Raw genomic sequence first — 5,616 nt, 5'->3', positions numbered from 1 at the left:
CACTGGTGCTCCGGTGAGATCTGCCAGTTCCTAGCCACAGGATGGAAAGCTTACCTAGAGAAGTTCATCTTCCACCGCATGACCTAAGTACTCCTCTGAAATGCTCAAAACCTCACTCATGGGCGAGAAGGCCGCCATCTTCTGCCGTGCAGCCTGCAATAAGTTCTTGTTCTCTAACGAGAACAAGCTCGTCACTGCATGGTGGGCCAACTTTATCAATGATAGGAGCATATTTAGGCGACTTAGCTAGCTTATTCTTGTGCATTTGTGCTATTATTTCCTAGTTAATGTCGTATTACACTTCAATTTCGTGTGTTTGTAGGTCCTAAGGGTTAAAGTACCAAGAAAGTGCATTTTGGTGCATTTTGGAGCAATTTTGGACACTATGTGGATAACTTGCATATGGGCCAACATGGATGGACGAATTTGGAGTTCAAGAGGCTAGAAATGTGATAAGAAGAGGAAGGAACTAAGCTAAAGACAAAGTGGATAAGGAAATAGCTTAAAAGAGGAAACCCTATCCAAAACCTTATCTAAAACCTTATCCAACATTATCCAAAACATTATCCAAACCTTATCTCATCTTATCCTATCCAAACCTTATCATGTCTTAATCCTAGTTGCAAGGGGACCTAAATAGATAATTCTAGAACCTATTTCTAGAAGCATTCTCTTCTAGAAGGCCCAAATCAGCCACAAAACCCATTCTTTCTAGAAACCCTACAAAGGTGGCACATCAAACCCTTCTAGAAGGCCTTGCCTTGCCTTGCAAGCCATTCCACCCTTTCCCCTACTTGTGCCGCACCTTCCTAGGCCCTATCCCCTTTGGATTCTGATTTCTAGGGCCTAATCCCTTTTGGATTTGGGTTACACAAGCCTTATAGGAAACTAAGTGGGCCAAACCCTTTCCTAGGTGGATTTGATCACCTATAGCCGAACCTTAGGGCCCTAATCCACTAAATCTGTTAAGTGTAACCCTAATCTACTTAACCCTAGGACTATATAAACATAAAATCAGCCAAAAATTCATACCACCCTTTATGCTATTCAGAAACCTTATGTCGTAACCCCTATTCTCCATTCTTCAACCTCTATACACCTCCATACACCTCCCTACACATCTGCCGCACCCTTACCACCATAATCAGCCATCCTCCATCCCTCTAAACAAAAGCACACCATTCAAAACCCCCAAATCCACCACCCACACCAAGTGCCGCAGCAAGGAGGAGGAAGAGGAGCCTAGCCGTGCATGCCATTCATCTTGGAATTGCTGAAACGTTTAGGTGTAATCTTGCTTATGATTTCAATGTTTAAATTCAATAATCTTTGTTTTGCAAGCATGAGGAACTAATCCCCTTTTGGCTAGGGGGAATTTTGAAACCATGGCTATATTTGCATGATGATTTAATTACTTTCAGTTGTGATTTCATGAATGGTGAATTCAATTTACTTATCTGTTTTAATTAAAACTTGTTTATGTATATGAATTGATAGTGCACACTTGATTTGCATGCATAAATCTGGTGCTAGGGTATAAGGAAATTTCACCTAATCGTTGGGAACTTATATTCATGAGTAGTTAAGATTGTTGGTCACAATTATGTTAAGTAAATTCTTGGCATAAGTATCATGCGCTTTCATAGTTACGAATGCCTCGTCAACACCTATTAGTTCCATAGAACCTAATGATCTTTGATTGTTTTTCTATTATGCGCTTTCATATAGAGAACTTTTAAGGAATAATTTGATTGCAGTGCACTAATTCCATTCAATTCAATGACCTAAGGGAAATCTGAGAGTTAATTTAAGCGTACCTAATTAACTTGGGGTGTTGAGGTTCATAATTCATTGAATAAGCAACTGGAGATTGTTTTGTATGCAAGTATGCCATGTGTGGAGAAAAACCTCCTAGCTATCCCACCATCCACTTGATTCCATCAAATTCATCTAAATCTGCCTAGTTTACATTATTGTTTTGTTTGTTTGATTTTCGTCCAAAACCAATTCCCCAATTGTCTTAGAGTGTCTAATTGGTTCAAATATGTTTTAGATTGTGTTTTTAAGAGTTTTGAGTCAAGTTAGAACCAATTTTCGTCCAAGTTTGTGTTTAGGCTCAAAACTCTCAGTTTGTGTTTTTAGGCAGTTTTGAGTGTTTTTAGCTTATTTTGAGTCTTGTGAACTTATTTTGAGTTTTTTTTTAAGTTGAGTTAAGTGTTTTAAATGTTAGTTTTATTTATTTGAGTCAGTTTAAAGTGTTTAGCAATCCCTCATAATCCCCGGTGTAAGAACGATCCCTACTTATTTATATGCTACAATTGTCAAAAGAGGGTTAATTTGTGTGTTAAGTTAATTTTCGCATCAGTCAACAAAGTCTTCCCTTCTTTTTTAGGGATTTCTGCCAAGGAGGAGGCCAAGAAGATGAGAAAAATGCTTCCCAACTCCATAAAGATCTTGTGCATGCCATTGGCGAACTAGGTGCTGACATTCCAAACATTGAATGAGAGTTTTCCGGGGACGATGGAGGTGTGCGAGACACTAAGCGAGGAGGAGAGGGTCGGTTTAAGTACATGGCAGGACATCCGGTTCGGTCGAAAATGAAGACGAGGGAGTGGAGTTCGTGGTGCACGCAGGAGGTGACGGCGAAGATGTTGAATGAGAAACGAATCTTCCCTATAACTGGATTGGGATTGGAGAGGGTGTAGGCGGCTTCTAACTGCGTACTCATTTTGGGCTTCCTGCTCGACAATCCAGCCCACCATGAGAGATTTGGGTTTGCCGACATACTATAAGGCCATATATATATGGGCCTATTTACATGGTATATGATTTTCGGCCCCCTTGAGAGAAAGAAGAGTGATAGGTCGAGCTGGTCCACCCCTGTGAAGCACATTGGGATCCGATGGAGGTCATGAGGGCATGGCTTGGGCCTGGATTTGGGCTGCTCCTTTTTGTGGACTTCAACTTCTGTTTCCTTGATTTGGCGTGGGTCTTAAGTGTAGGCAGACCCATTTTAACATGTATAATTTTTTTTTTTTTTTTGGATAGAGTATATATTTTTTTTCCTACTACATGGTAACATATGTATTTTTTTTTCTCTTTTCTTTTGTAATAAAATTGACTTTCTTTAATAAAACATTTATTTATTTTTTATTTTGATGTGACTGTACTTGAAGTTTTGAAGTTTCAAGTTGCCTACGTACTCTTCCAAAGAAGAGATCAAGTCATCATGTAGTTTAAATGAGTGATGGGTTTTTTTTTTTTTTTTTTTTGATGATTTTAATGTGGATTTTGATGATAATTTTGCCGTACACAGTTTATGTTCTTACGGGCTAGGAACGTTTGACGCCGTTTGCAGTTTCAACTCGTGCAGGTAAGGAGCATCTTAGTGCCATTTGCAGTTTCGACTCGTGCAGGCAAGGAGCATTTGTTGTCGCCTTTTAGGCTCTTGTGAATGAGGAGCTCTGTGAATTTGTCAAACGATCTCGGAGAGGCATTCCTTGCAATCTTCATAGCAATGAGTCTTGATCGAGTGATTGAAGAAGTCTTTGGGGAAGAAATCATGCATCGTGATGGCAACGGACGATCTTCGTGTCATAATTTCATCATCCTCAACACTTTCTTGTAGCTTTGGAGGTTGACGATAGTTGCTTTGCCTCATTTCCGATTGGTGAACTTGTGGAGAAGACGTATGCTTCTTGTGCATTTTCTTTGAAGTGACATGAGTTCATCCTTCAACTTCACTTGACTTAACTGACATGGTTTTGGAGCATGCCCCTAGCGGTCGAGGTGAAGATTTTGAGTCGGAAGAGCTAGAAGTAGCGGTGGTATAGTTTGACTTCACCACATCGTTAAGATCTAGCTCGATGATTCCTTTTTGAGCCAGCTTCATGATGAGATCTTTCAGCACAAAGCACTTTTTCGTCGGATGACTGATAAAGCGGTGGAATTTATAGTACCTTGGACTGTTAGTACGATTCATCTCTTCCGGCCGTTTGCACTCAGGTAGGTCGATCACCTTTTTGTCAAGCAAGTCTTTCAACATGGCAACCACATCAGAGTCGGGGAATGGACAAGTCTTCTCTTCAAGCTCCTTCAAAGTGTGTCTACGCATCTCTTGATCACGAAAAGCTTCTGTTTCAATCACCTTGCCTCGTGTAGAGATTTTGACTGGAGCTGTGTTGACCGTCCTTGCTTCCTTGGTGGGTTTCCACGCAGCCTTATCCACCTTTGGCCCCAAAACTTTGTCGTTCTTGTAATTGGTGATCGGTTCTTTCTTCCCATGACGGGCGATGCTTAACTCTATATCATGGGCGCGGGTGGCTAACTCCTTAAAGGTTCGTGGTTTGATGCCTTGAAGGATGTAGTGTAGTCCCCATTGCATGCCTTGAACGCACATCTCAATGGCGGAGGTTTCTTTGCAATCCAGGCGTAATGGACGCCATCTATTGATGCAGTCGATGACAGGTTGATCATTCCACTGTTTCGTACTGGTCAGCTCCAGCATGCTCACAGTGCGACGAGTGCTGTAAAAGTGGTTGAGAAATTCCCTTTCTAACTGATCCCAACTGTTCATAGACTCGGGTTCGAGGTCGGTGTACTAGTCAAAGGCATTACCTTTCAGAAAGCGCATGAACTGTTTGACGAGGTAGTCTCCCTCCGTCCCAGCATTGTTGCAAGTTTCAATGAAATGTGAGACATGTTGCTTAGGGTTTCCCTTCCTATCGAACTGCATGAATTTTAGCGGCTGATAACCCCTCGGCATCTTCAGGGCATCAATCTTCTTGGAGTAGGGTTTCGAGTACAACATGGAGGTGTGTAAGCTCCCTTCGTACTATGCCTTGATGGTGTCGGTGATCATCTCCTACAGCTGATAGATAGAAAAAGATCCCATGAGTGTTGCCACTTGGTCTGGTTCCTGCTCTTCTTTGACTTTCTCCACCGGAGGCGCCTCTTCTTCATTGGCTTCTCTCTTTAGTGGATTAACCTTTAGGTCGGGTTTCTCGTCATCCTGTGTCCTAGTTGGTTGATGAGTGCAGTGATTTACAAGTCTTTTTCCTCCACAGTCCTTGTGAGCCTTGCAATCGCTTCACTCATTTGAGCCAGTTGTTCTTCAACAGAGGTGACGCCGATGGTCATGACTTGTGCAACCAATACACATGACTTTCCTTCAGACATCCAGGGTGCTGATGAACAACCTCATTAACCATTTTGGGATGTCATCTTGTGCGCCTCAGTAGCATGCTTCGATGCCCCCAGCAAGGTCAGGTTAATCATCGACTCGCACTTTTGATGCTCCTCTTGCTTACTTAGTGGTATCAACTTTGCAGCGGTATGTTGAGGAGTGGTTATGGCGCCAATGGATGCTCCATTCGTGGCGGAAGTGCTCATGCTTCTTCCCTTGGTGGTTGCAAGAATGGCTTGTCCCTTGCTTGATGTCATTGATTTTGGAGGTGTGCTTTGGTTTTCTTGACCAGAGAAAGAGATAAGAGGTAAAGATTATCCCACTGGGCGTGCCAAATTTGTAAACACGAAAAATTCCTGAAACAAGAACTCGTGTACAAAATATATTTTGTATTGATTTTGGGGTTACAATCTTTTTTACAATTTGATCCC

The 5,616-nt window shown here is 41.9% G+C and overlaps 1 pseudogene; it reads right to left on the bottom strand.

The window, feature by feature from the left end:
- Window positions 1-3,475: 3,475 nt before the first annotated feature.
- LOC148694361 (uncharacterized) lies at window positions 3,476-5,139 on the bottom strand (annotated as a pseudogene).
- Between the last annotated feature and the right edge of the window lie 477 nt (window positions 5,140-5,616).

The sequence above is a fragment of the Pyrus communis genome, chromosome 9 (genome assembly GCF_041283825.1).
Source record: "Pyrus communis isolate YQ-2024b chromosome 9, ASM4128382v1, whole genome shotgun sequence".
In the NCBI taxonomy this organism is placed as follows: Eukaryota; Viridiplantae; Streptophyta; class Magnoliopsida; order Rosales; family Rosaceae; genus Pyrus; species Pyrus communis.
This window is presented reverse-complemented; position numbering and strand designations above follow the sequence as displayed.